This window comes from Neofelis nebulosa, chromosome 2 (genome assembly GCF_028018385.1).
Source record: "Neofelis nebulosa isolate mNeoNeb1 chromosome 2, mNeoNeb1.pri, whole genome shotgun sequence".
Lineage (NCBI taxonomy): Eukaryota > Metazoa > Chordata > Mammalia > Carnivora > Felidae > Neofelis > Neofelis nebulosa.
The window spans coordinates 217,936,996-217,950,805 of NC_080783.1; positions in this window are offsets into that span (position 1 = coordinate 217,936,996).

Consider the following 13,810-nt stretch of genomic DNA (forward strand, 5'->3'; position numbering starts at 1 on the left):
AGCAAGGTAAGTCTTCAGGAAGACAAGGGAAGAGATGTCCCATGAACCACCCAACCTTGTCCGAAGAGCTGGGGGGCAGGGCTGAGGGGAAGGACAGAGGGATGTTCTAACAAGAAGATGTGAGAAAGAAAGTCCTTCGGGGAACCCATCTAGCCTGACTAGCTGCAAGAGAACACCGTCCGCTGGCAGAGTAAGGGAAAAGTGGATTCCCCATCATCTAAGGGGACGAGCGACACAGAGCACAACTGCATTTGAACTCAAAGAGCCCAACTTTACACGCTAACCTCAAGTGTGCTCCTCCAACCCTTACCGTGTTCCTTCCACTGCCCGCAGTATGGAGCACCCCGATTAGCAGGAGACCTGGGAAGGCAGGTGGTAGGCAGGACAGGAAGGGACCCACCACTGGAAGTGAGATGGGAACGCTCACTCTCCTGGGCGCACCCCAACATCTACAGCAGACACTCAACTCTTGCTTTCCAAGGCTCGTTAATACCACACCCTAAAAATACACAATTCCATCAAGCTGAGTATAAATACAGACAGAATGACAACAGCATGAGAACTTCTTTAAAAAACTGGAAATGGAGGTAAAAAGCACTACTTTGGGGCAGCGGGTGTTGTGCCCACCGGGTAACTCCATGTGAGCTAAAGGGCAAAGTCTCGAAGCCAAAGCCTAGCACTGGCCCAATCTTCCAGATCACCCTGCCTCCTTCCTCAGTAACCCGGGCAGGGAGAGTGTCCTTGCGAGAAAAACGCTTAAAGGTCCAAATGCTCAGAGTCTGATAGAGCTTGTTGGGGAGGATCAGGCTCCACACTAAGCCTGTCAAAAAGTGAGACTTTGCTGCTGAGTGACAGCAGCCAGCAGCCATTCCCGGCTCAGGGAGGGAAGGGACCGGGGGGCCCCAGAGGCGGCTCCACCCACCATCGCCCTGCCCCAGAGCCAAATGGGCAGACTGTGATACTCAGGACAAACATGGACAACAGTCCCTCCCACCCGATGATGAAGTGTCACGGGCCTTCCCAAAGGTACCTTTTCCTAATGGGCACAACCTCTCTCAATTATTTAAATGGCCAAAATAAAACAGCGACATATTTACGGCTGCTCATTCCCAGTTCTGTCACAGAAACACATATTCTCACCCCCTCCTCTCAATGCCCCAAATACACGAAATCTCTTTCCCCTACACAGCAGTGGAGAGATGAAGATGAGAACCTTTCACCCGACGAAGAATCAGGCAGAGGATACTACCCCTAAATTCAGAACGCCCAAGTTCTGGTGTGCCCCAGCAAGCACTGTACACTTCATGCACTCGGGGACCTGGTGAGCGCTCAGGATGCCATTCTGCTTACTCCATACAGTACAAATGACAGATGCAAGAGTGGTAAGAACTGGCCACTTATCAGTGAGTTTTCTGATTCTTCTAAGGTTAGAGAGTCACCGACAACAGTACCTTATGTCCCTATCTGTACACATCAAGGTCCCCACCTACACGCAGAACGCACAGCTAGCCATCTAACCCTTCCAACTTACCGCGTACACGTAGCAGATGTGACTTTGTCTGAATGCATACCTACACGTGTGTACGTACAAAAAATGCATGGCATCATGTTTTTCGCCAAAAGAGAACCAGAGCAGTAAAAAAATAGAAAGCATCCAAATTTCCCCTTCACCTGAAAGCTACAAGATAAAAAAAAAAAAAAAAAAAAAAAAAAGTTCAGATCCCATGAGAGACAACACGAGGCCAAAGGAAGGTTCTAGTACAACAAGAAGCACACTAGCAACCCCTTCCCGAATGGCACGTGGGCGACATGAGTGTCTACACTCCCTTTTCTAGATGGGAAGGCATATGGCTTCTTCTTACCCAGCCAACATGAATACAATTTAAGAAAAATCAGAAAAAGTCAAGGTAACAGGCTCACTAAATATGGCTGACAGGGAAACCGAAGCCGCAAGGATATGGGCTCTCCTAAAAAAAGAAATGGGAAGTTTATTTCCAGGGAAGGTTCAAAAACTCTTGAACGTAGAATGCACAGTCAGGTTCTTACTGCACAGAAGATAGTAATGGGACCGCCAAAAAACAAGGGCACGTGACCATGTTGCGGGTGGGGTGGTGTCAACTGGTGAACGCTGCCCCCGCCTAGGAGGCAAGAGTAAGCCGGAAGCAAAAACAGACCTGGTTCTGCTCAGACACAGAGGAGTAATCACCGTGACCCCTTCTTACTCAGGTACCAGGCACAATGGAAGCCCTGCCCTACATCTGATCCCGGGCCCCCACCAACACCCACACAAGAAACTCTGAGGAGAGAGAACACGCTAGGGGAGACAGCCAAATGGGGAAAGGAGCTCTGGAACGTCAAGTTTCTCCCCTAGGAAAAAGAGGGCAACTCAAAGGGTATTCAGGAAATGAGCTCACCCTAACCCAGGAAAGTGAGCAGAGAGTATGCATAATCTGTAAGAAGTATCTGCTTTCCTATTTAGAAATGACTTCAGAGCTGCACAGGCCCCCACTACCCCACTGGGTGAGGAGGGAAGAAGAACATGGGGAGCCCGAGTCCCCTTGTCCTGGCAAAAGGGTCACTAGACGGTGTGCAGAGGCCCCAAAAGCTTCCAGAGAAGATGAGAGGTTGAGACAGACCCCTCTGCCAAAGAAGGATCAGGGTCACAGAAGGTAAAGGGCAAGGGAGTATGGAGATCCTCACTTGCCATAGAAACGGAGACCCCACCCTCCTGGCTGCGAGGGGTGCAAGGGCAGGAGTAGGATGGGAACGACTGCTAGGGGCGGGGATGCTGCGCAGGCCCCCTTCCCACGAAGGGAAGGGGGAGGGGTCACACGAGGCCCTTCGGCCCGGGGACGCTCAGCAGGAGGGGGTCCCCCTGGCGGGGAGAAGCACGGGGACCCCCGCCGGCTCTGGGAGGCGCCCACGGGGCTCGAGGGTGATGCTGGACGGAGTCCGCCTGGCCCTGCCGCCCGAGAGCCAGGGGCGGCGGGGCTGAGCGCCGACCGTGCCCCCGACAGGGACCGGCCCGGGGCAGCGGGGCGCGGGGCCGGAGGGGGCCCGAGGCGGATAAACTTTCCGCCCCGCGGCCCCCACCGGGCCCGGCGCGGGGGGCGGGGGGCCGCGCCGCGGGCCCGGGAGCGGCGGGGATGCCCGGTCCGGGTGGGGGAGGCGCCGGCCCTCCCTCCGCCGGCTCCTCCTCCTCGCTGGGCCCGGCCCCCGCCCGCCGGCCCCCCGCCCCTCCGGCCCCAGCCCGCCCCCGGGTGGGGGTGTGCGGCGCCGCGCTCCGCCGCCCGGCGAGTCACCTCAGGACCCGGCCGCGCTCCGCCCCCCCACCCGCCGCCCCCTCCCCGGCCCGGGGCGCCCGCCCGCCCGCCGCCGCCGCCGCGCCCCCGCGCTCCCGCCCGGCGCCGCCGATGCCCGGGATGTCCGGCGGGGCCGGGTCCCGCCGCCCGCCGCGCCGCCCCCGGCCCCTCACGCGCCGGCTCTTACCTTCCGGCTTGTTTTCGGCAGCCATTTCCCCTCCGCGCGCCACATCCTCCTCCTCCTCGCGACCGGGACCCCGAGCGCGCGCCTCGTACCGCCGCCGCCGCCGGCCCAGCCACCCCGCCGCCGCCGCGCACCCGCCCTGGCCCCGCCCCGCGGCCCACGCACTGCGCCCGTTGGGCCGCGCGGCTGCCACTCATAGTGCCCGCCACCAATCGCCCCGCACCAGGGGTCTCACTACTCTCCGGGAGGAGCGTCCTATCCGCCCGGCCCATTGGCTGGTCACCACCCAACGGAATGAAAGGATTGGTCAAGAATCAACGCCCCCTCCCCACCCACTCCCAGGAAAGCCCGCCTTCCGGACCTAAACAAAGCTTCCCAGTGGTCAGAGTCGGAAAGAACTGCCCAGTCAGGACCCGGCCGACACCGAATATTTCCTCGAGGCCGAGACGTGGCGCTTTGATTGGGCGTTACTACAGTGTTTCCCAGGCCGTCCAGACCAATCAAAGGGGGTTCCCGGAACTCGGGAGCGGCGAAGGGAAGCCCCGCCCCCGAGCGTGACCGTCAGGAGGAAGGCGCTCTCTCATTGGCGCGCTGGGGCTTTTCCCGCGTGCTCCCGGGGCTGAAGGACGTTCCCGGGGAAGCCGCTGCCGGCGCGTGGGGTCCCGGTGGCAGTGGAGGACGCGGCGGGATCTCCGGAATCCCGCGGCCTGCCGCTGCCGGGGGACACCGCGGCCCGGGGCCTCGGGGCCGGGGTCGGCCGGGCGCCGCGCTCCGGAGCCCGGTCGGCCCGGGAGCCCGGGCGTCGCTGCCGGCCGTGGGGGAGGGGCGCGCCTCCCGCCAAACCCCGCCCCTTCCCCCTCCCCCCCCCGCGCTCCGCCCCTCCCCCCCCCCCCCACGCCCGGGCGCCCGCGCAGCCGCGGCCCCTCGCGCGGGTGCCCGGTCCGCCCGTGCCCGCCGGTGCCCGCCTTCCGTTCCCCACCCCCGGTGCGCTCCGTTGTCCCCCTTTCTGGCGGCTTAAAATACTGAAACTTTATTTTGGTCACGTTGGCCATGTGACCCACAGAGCCGATGACTCATAACTGCCTGTCCCAGGATGAGGCCGCCGAAGGAAACCTTGGAGGAGCGCTACGCCGCGGCGCGCCCGCCCGGAGGGCGAGGCAGTCCAAGTTTCCTTCGGTCCTGGGTGTAGGGTCGTGGTTCTTCGCAGCGAATGTTCCAGCGCCCGCGCTGCGTGCGGGGTGGGAGGCCAGCCTGGAAACAGGTCAGGAGCACCCCGCGGGGGACACGCGCGCCGCCGCGGCCGCTCCGGAGGGCTGTGCGCACGCGGGGGACCGGCGCCACCGGGGGTGGCGGGGTCCGGAGTGCCCCCTCCCAGGGAAATCCGCACTGGCGCACGTGGGCAGGTGATACCGGAAACAAAGAAAGGGCTGAGCCCTCCAAGTTTAAGAGAAAAAGGAAGAAAAGTTGAATGGAAAGCAGAGCTCCAACCCCTCTGTGTGGATCTTGCGTGGCTTGCAGTGGGAACATTTCATTCCTCAGATGTTAGGTTTTTTTCCCCTTCCTACCGTTGAAGACGACTAGCAGAATCAGCGAAAGGTCCTCGTTCGAGAATTTTGACGTTCGGATTTGACTGCCGAAGTGAATTCTGTGCCAAGCCTAACATGCGTTCTTGTAGTGTTCACAAGTAAAAATTTAAGTTTGCCAGGAATAAAGATGTCCCAAAAGAATGCTTTGTATTAGACACTCGTTCTTCAACAAACCTTAATTTTATGAACCTCAAAAAAATGCAAAAATTTAACAACTAGGGTGCAATATTTTATCGATCGGCATTCTTAATAGTACCTATGTTGACGATTTGAGTAGTGAAACGTCCTTAAAAGTGCTGGTGGCATTGAAAATTAGTATAACCCTTTTGAAAAGCAATTTTACTGTACGTATTAAAAGCCATAAAAAACGTCTGCATCTGTTGACCCAGTAATCTTACTTCTGGGAATCTATTCTAAGGAAATAACACTAAATGCCAAGAAAGCTATATGTGTGAAGGTATTCTTCATAGGATCACTGTATTTATTACAACAAAAACTTGGAAGCATCCTAAACATGCTAATAATGTTGGGTATTTAGTAAGTACATTGTTTTACATCCGCACAATGGAGCATTATGGTAGTCACAGACCTCAGAATAGCTTACCCATTGCTAGGTGAGGGGGAAACTGTTCATTTATCATATGATGTGTTTCTAGTTAAAAAAAAAAAAAAAAAACTGGATTTTGTAAAAAGGTTAATACAAAATACACTAAAGAAATAACATTCAGGTGATGAGGAATGGGGTTGTTTTTTAATTGTCTCTGTTGTCTATAACATGGTCCTAACTATACAGCTTTTATAATTGAAACATGTATTGAAATTAAAACAGGATTTTATCCAGTGCCTAATGGAGGCCAGAACACTGTTAGGTTCTGAGGATGTAAAGGTGAATAAAGTTGGGCGTCTCCCTCCACAGGTCTCACAGCCTAGCAGGGGCTAACAAACACAAAAAACAGGTCACAAGTCAAGCTGCAGTGGGGACGACACGGAGGTCATGAATGTCACCAGAACTTGAAATAAGCAAGGCTGTCATAGCAGAAAGCACCTGTGGGGAAGCTTCTTAGACTCGGGCAGAAATGGCAGTTTTCAAACTGCAACCTGGAAACCTGGGGAAGTGAGGGGATCCTCGGGACTCTTTCTGTGGGTCGACAAGGTCAAAACTGTCTTCCTAACAATACTACGTCAGTCTCTTACGCACGTACAGTGTTTTCCAGAAGTCACATAATACATGACGTCAAAACAGACTGAGGGCAGAAGCAGCTAGGAGAATCTAGTTGTCTCTTATTAAGTGACATGTTAAAGAGATTTGCAGAACCATAAAACAATGCTGCTCTTATCACTAACTTTTTCATTTTGGAAAACTTAGTTACTAAAAAATATGTATGTTAACATGTAATGGTTTATTTTTTTTAACGAGCTCATAAATTTTTTTTAAATTGCTGTAGAGTGTATACGTGATAAATAAACATATCACAAACAAAAAGCTCTTTGGGGTCCTTAATAATTTTTCAGAGTGTAAAGAGATCCGAGATCAATGGGTTTGAGAACGGCTGGCCCAGAGGATGAGATGTTGGGGGTAGGCTGTGGCTGGTTGGCTGTGCTGTTGTCTAGGTGACTTCAGGCTGCTGTAACAAGGGACCAGGAACAGTGGCTTGTAACAACTGAAATTGATTTCCCACAGATTAGAGGTCTGAGATCAGGGTGCCTCCTCCCACTGTGGAAACCAGAGAGGGGAAGCAAGTCCCCTCATGACTCTTAAAAGGGCACTAATGCTATCATGGGGCCCCACCTTCATAGCTTCATCCAATCCTCATCATCTCCCCAAAGCCCCACATCTTAATACCATCACATGACTGGCAGGCTCCAACATACAAACTGGGGGGTGGGGAGGGACAAAAATATTCAGTCCATAACAGCTGGTGTTTGTTTTTGCTTGAGAGGTTACCAAGAGGTGGGCATTTCTAGTCTGGGAAGCCATTTAGAAAGTGGCTAAATGAGCCCATTTATAAAGGAGAGGAGTAGGGAGAAATGCTGGACACCCTACCCTATAAATCCTTGCCCATTTTGGCCCCAATGTTCTTCAAGGAAAGAATTCTGTCCAGGAACAGATGAACATAGGTAAATAAGGGGAATATTAAATGATCGCTTTCTCATCTCAAAAAACATTCTAAAAGAGTGTTCTTTCCTGGTCAGCATAATTACAGTGATTGTGTATCGTGACAGGTGATGAAGATAAGAGTGCCAGGACTTGAACATAGTATTGGAAGTCCTAGCCTCAGGAATCAGACGACAAAAAGAAATAAAAGATATCCAAATTGGCAAGCAGGAAGTCAAACTTTCACTCTTTGCAGACAACATGATACTCTATATGGAAAACCCAAAAGAGTCCACCGAAAAGCTGCTAGAACAGATCCATAAATTCATCAAAGTCTCAGGATATAAAATCAATGCACAGAAATTGGTTGCATTTCTATACACCAATAATGAAGCAGCAGAAAGAGAAATCAAGGAATCGATCCCATTTACAATTGCACCAAAAACCATAAAATACCTAGGAATAAACCCAACCAAAGAGGAGGAAAATCTATACACTGAAAACTATAGAAAGCTTATGAAAGAAATTGAAGAAGACACTAAAAAATGGAAAAATATTCCATGCTCATGGATAGGAAGAACAAATATTGTCAAAATGTCAACACGCCCAAAGCAATCTACATATTCAATGCAATCCCTATCAAAATAACACCAGGAGTCTCCATAGAGCCACAACAAACAATCCTAAAACTTGTATGGAACCAGAAAAGACCCCGAATAGCCAAAGAAATCTTGAAAAAGAAAACCAAAGCTGGAGGCATCACAATTCCAGACTTCAGGGTGTATTACAAAGTTGTAATCATCAAGACAGTATGGTACTGGCACAAAAACAGACACTTACGTCAGTGGAATTGAATAGAGAACCCAGAAATGGACCCACAAACATATGGCCAACTAATCTTTAACAAAGCAGGAGAAGAATAGCCAATGAAATAAAGACAGTCTCCCCAGCAAATGGTGTTGGGAAACTTGGACAGAGACATGCAGAAGATTGAAACTGGACCACTTTCTTACACCATGCATAAAAATAAACTCAAAATGGATGAAACACCTAAATGTAAGACAGGAAGCCATCAAAATCCTAGAGGAGAAAGCAGGCAAAAACCTCTGACCTCGGCCACAGCAACTTCTTACTCAACACGTCTCCAGAGGCAAGGGAAACAAAAGCAAAAATGAACTACTGGGACCTCATCAAAATTAAAAGCTTCCACACAGTGAAGGAAACAATCAGCAAAACTAAAAGGCAACCAACAGAATGGGAGAAGATATTTTCAAAGGACATATCAGATAAAGGATTAGTATCCAAAATCTATAAAGAACTTATCAAACTCAACACCCAAAAAATCATACAGTGAAGAAATGGGCAAAAGACATGAATAGACTCTTTTCCAAAGAAGACATTCAAATGGCTAACGGACACATGAAAAGATGCTCAATATCACTCATCATCACAGAAAGACAAATCAAAACCACAATGAGATACCACCTCACACCAGTCAGAATGGCTAAAATTAACAACTAAGGCAACAACAGATGTTGGCGAGGATGGGGAGAAAGAGGATCTCTTTTGCACCGCTGGTGGGAATGCAAACTGGTGCAGCCACTCTGGAAAACAGTATGGAGGTTCCTCAAAAAATTAAAAATAAAACTACCCTACGACCCAGCAATTGCACTACTGTTATTTATCTAAAGGATACAGGTGTGCTGTTTTGAAGGGTCACATGCACCCCAATGTTTATAGCAGCACTATCGACAATAGGCAATGTATGGAAAGAGCCCAAATGTCCATTGACAGATGAATGGGTAAAGCAGTTATGGTATGTATGTATATATGTGTATACACACATATATATATGTGTGTATGTATATATATATGTATATATATATGTGTGTGTGTGTGTATATATGTTTGTGTGTATATATATATATATATATATACACACACACACACACATACACACACACACACAATGGAGTATTACTCAGCAATCAAAAAGAATGAAATCTTGCCATTTGCAACAATGTGGATAGAACTAGAATGTATTATGCTAAGCGAAATTAGTCAAAGACAAATACATGACTTCACTCATATGTGGAATGTAAGATACAAAACAGATGAACATAAGGGAAGGGAAGCAAAAAAATATAAAACCAGGGAAGGGGACAAACCATAAAAGACAAATATAGTGAACAAACTGAGGCCTGCTGGAGGGGTTGTGGGAGGGAGGATGGGCTAAATGGGCAAGGAGCATTAGGGAAGACACTTCTTGGGATGAACACTGGGTGTTCTATGTAGGCAATAAATCACTGGATTGTACTCCTGAAATTATTACTGCACTATATCTAACTAACTTGGGCGTAAATTCAAAAGAAATAATAATAAATAATTTTTTTAAAAAAAAAGAGTGGCAGGACCTGCTTCCTTAAACTGGAAGTTACTGGATTTGACACAGGAAAGCATATACTGAACCCACTTCAGAGGCTTAAAGACTCCTGCTCACTCTTTCCCAACCCAGGACAAGGAAGAGTTGAGTTGTTCTACCCATGACTCCTTAGCTTTGGAAGGGCTACATTGTTCAAAGTAGTACTGTCCTAAAGTTCTACTTCCAAAAAAGTTTCTCCCCTTGCTTTCTCTTTAGTTATTCTTTTTTATTTCGAGATCACTACAGCTTTGCAAGCAGTTGTAAGAAAAAATACAAGAGATCCCGTACCCCCTTGCCTTTTTAAGACAAAACATAATGAAAACTTGTGAGCTTTAGCAGAACAAACCTTTCCCTAGATATCCCGTTTTTCCAATCCTGCAAACCCCCATCTTTCCTCCTTTCTACAACCTGCCTGCCTCCACGCACAGAATGTCAGCCGTTGTCATCTCGAAAAGTCTGCTCTCGGTGAGCAAAGTACAGGCTTGTCAGTCCACACATAATGAGCTCTTTAGGCCTAGTAGGGCTAAATTTCAGCTCATTTGAAATGTAATTTGAACATAAAAGTCCTGCTTTGTGGACAAAGAATCAGTTGAAATTTTGAACATTTTCTTTTTATTTCTTTTACCAAAGTACAGCCAAGTCAGCGGGGACCGGATCTCTAAGGCTAAGGACCAACCACACCACTTCTGGTGGGTTTGTTTTCCTTTTAGTATTAGAACCCAGAATAGAACATTATCCTTGTGATAGTGGTTCCAAGAGATGTTATCTAAACGACAGCCTTAATTGTAAAACCTTCCCACAACTAACTAGAATTTAAATAAAAGTTGGCGGGGGTGAGGGGGAGCTTTCCACATCACCCAGCTATTGCATAAAACAGGCCTGAGTGCACCCGCTCTCCACGGACCCTCCTTGGACTTAACAGCTAAGTGCCTTTGACAGGATGTCTGTCATCTTCATGCCCTACTTAAAAAATCAATCCAGTTTTTTCTGGACTTTCCCTTTAAAACGAGAGTCTTGGGGCACCTGTCTGGCTCAGGTGCCAGACAAGAGCACGTGACTCTTGATCTTGCAGTTGTACGTTCGAGCCCCACATTGGGTGTAGACATTACTTAAAAATAAAATCTTTTAGGGGTGCCTGGGTGGTTCAGTCGGTTAAGTATCTGACTTCGGCTCAGGTCATGATCTCACGGTTCATGAGTTTGAGCCCCGCGTCGGCCTCTGTGCTGACAGCTGGAGCCTGCTTCGGATTCTGTGTCTCCCTCTCTCTCTGCCCCTTCCCCCCCTCAAAAATAAACATTAAAAAAAAATTTTAAGTAAAGAATAAAATCTTCTAAATTCATTCATTCATTCATTCAAACTAAAGTCTCTTCCCTCCTTCTTAAGCTTTCTGGTATTACAGCCTAATCCATTGTTACTGAATTTGAACTCAGGATCAAAGAAATGGCTACTTTCTTTTAAAGAGGGAAATGGTTAAAGAGCCAGGCTTTGCTGGTTCAGAAGGGTACATACGCAAAGAACTTAACGACTTCAGAAGCTAACAGACTTAGGAGACCAGGAAGCTACCTCTGCTTTCTGGAACCCAGCGAGATATCAGTGGGGCCCCCCGACTCTCTGTAGAGCAAGGACTTGTGGGCAGCAGTCTAATTGGAGGAAGGGGCGAAAGTACTTAGTATCTGCCCTGCAACCCCCACTTACACATTCGTTGTCTACTTGTACGGTTCCAGGAGGCAAATAGAGACGGTAGGGCTGCTCATCACCCTCTGGCCACCACTGAAGGCTGGTGAGAGTATCTGGAAGGTTCCTAGGTTTTGTTTGTTTTCTTATTTGCCTCAACACTTTCCATTGTAATTTATTTTGCCTTTCCGTCTTCCAAGGAAACTTTAATTAGTTGTTGAAAATAAAGTGACCTGTCAAAACACCTGAAGGAGAAAGCTGCTGATTACCTATCAGTACTGTTGTCTCTGATGGGCACTGAGGCGCACCCAAGAAAAATCAGCCTGCTGCCATCTACCAGAGCCCATAAACACAGCATGGACTCACAGGCATTGAACTGTCGTGAACTTCTCCATTTTTCAAATGAAGTCAGCAATTTATTTTTCTTTAAGTATTAAGCTGTGGGATATTATGCAGCCATTAAAAAGATGGGGGTAGCAGTGTACGGGTGGCTCAGTCAGTTGGACGTCCCACTCTTGATTTTGTATCAGATCATGATCCCAGTTTCGTGGGATCGAGCCCCGTGGGGGACGCCATGCTGAGCGTGGAGCCTGCTTGGAATTCTCTCTGTCTCTCTTCTCTGTCTCCCTCTGCCCCTCTCCCCAGCTTGTGCTCATGCACTCTCTAAATAAATAAATAAATAAATAAATAAATAAAGGGTACTGCCATGTAAGTTTCTCCAGCTTAGCTGTTGAATTGGAACAAAGCAAGACACAGGGCATGATGTATACTGCTCTCATACTACACAATCATAACATCTATTGTACATAGAATATTGCACATATTCTACCATGTACAGAAAACATTTCTGGAAGGATAACAAGAAACCTAAATACTACCTAAATTTTCCTTTGCGAGTAAAACAGAAAAAAGAAATATGGCTTACTCTTCATTTGATATGGTTTAAGTCTTTCTTACCGTGTGCATCTACCCAACAAATATTTATTGGGTGCCGACGATATACCAGCTACTGATTCTAGGTGTGGGGGTACAGCAGTGAACAAAACAGACAAAATCCCTGCCTTCATGGAGCTGGCACCGAGGGAGGAAAGACAGATGATAAGCAAATACATGATCAAAGGTTAGAGAATGATAGATGCTTACAGAAAAATGAAGTAGGACAAGAGGGTGCTGTTTTAGACAGGGCGATGTCCCTGAAGAAAGTAAGAGTGAGCCATGCAGTTACCAGGTAGAAGAACATCCCAGGCAGAAGAAACCGAAGGTGCAAAAGCCCTGTGGCAAATGCACGCCTGGTGTGTCACAGAGACTGCAATGAGGCCATTCGGGAAGAGTGCTGGACTTGAATCCAAAGAGGAATCTGAGGCCAGATCCCACAGGACTTCGAATCCATGGTAAAAGGTGTGGACTTTATTCTGAGGGTCCTAGAAAGTCTATGGAGGGTACTGAGCTGGGAGTATACTTCAGTGGTGTTTTTTAAAAAATCACTCTGGGGCACCTGGGTGGCTCAGTCGGTTGGGCTTCCTGACTTCGGCTCAGGTCGTGATCTCCCGTGGGTTCAAGTCCTGCGTTGGGCTCTGTGCTCACAGCTTGGAGCCTGGAGCCTGCTTCGGATTCTGTCTCCCTCACTCTGCCCCTCCCCCGCTCATGCTCTGTCTCTCAAAAATAAACATTTTTTTAAAAATTAAATAACTAAATCACTCTGACATGAGGTGAATAGGCTCTAAGGGCGTAAGAGAGGAAGGAGAGACACTCAGCAGGCGATTATTACAGTCAGGATCTAATGGTGGCTCAAACAAGGTGTATTAGTTTCCTGTGGCTGCTGTAACAAATTACCTTAGTGATTTAGAACAACAGAAATTTATTCTTTTACAATTCTGGAGGCCAAAAGTCCAAAATCTGTTACATTGGGCCAAATTTAAGGTGTTGGCAGGGCTGTGCTCCCTCTGAAGGCTCCAGGGAAAATCCATTCCTTGCCTCTTCCAGCTTCTAACTGGCTGATGGCCACATCACTCCAATCTTCAAGGCCAGCATCTTCAAAACTCTCTCTGCCTCATCTCCACATTGTTCTCGTGTGTGTGTGTGTGTGTGTGTGTGTGTGTGTGTGAGAGAGAGAGAGAGAGAGAGAGACAGACAGACAGACAAACAGAATCTCCCTCTGCCTCTCTCTTAAAAGGACAGTTATAATGGCATTTAGAGACCACCCAGATAATCCAGGACCATCTCACTCATCTTAAGGTCCTTTTTGTAAAGTTTGTTTGTTTGTTTATTTGTTTATTTTGAGAGACAAAGAGAACATGAAAAGGAGGGAGAGAGAGGAGAGAGGGAAGGAATCCCAAGCAGGCTCCATGCTGTCAGAACAGAGCCAAATGCAGGGCTTGAACTCCCGAACCATGAGATCATAACCTGAACCAAAATCAAGAGTGGGTCACTTAACCAACTGGGCCACCCAGGCGCCCCATCCATCTCAAGATCCTTAACCATGTTGGCAAAGACCCTTTTTTGAAATAAGGTAACATTTACAGGTTCCAGGGATTATGACCTGATATC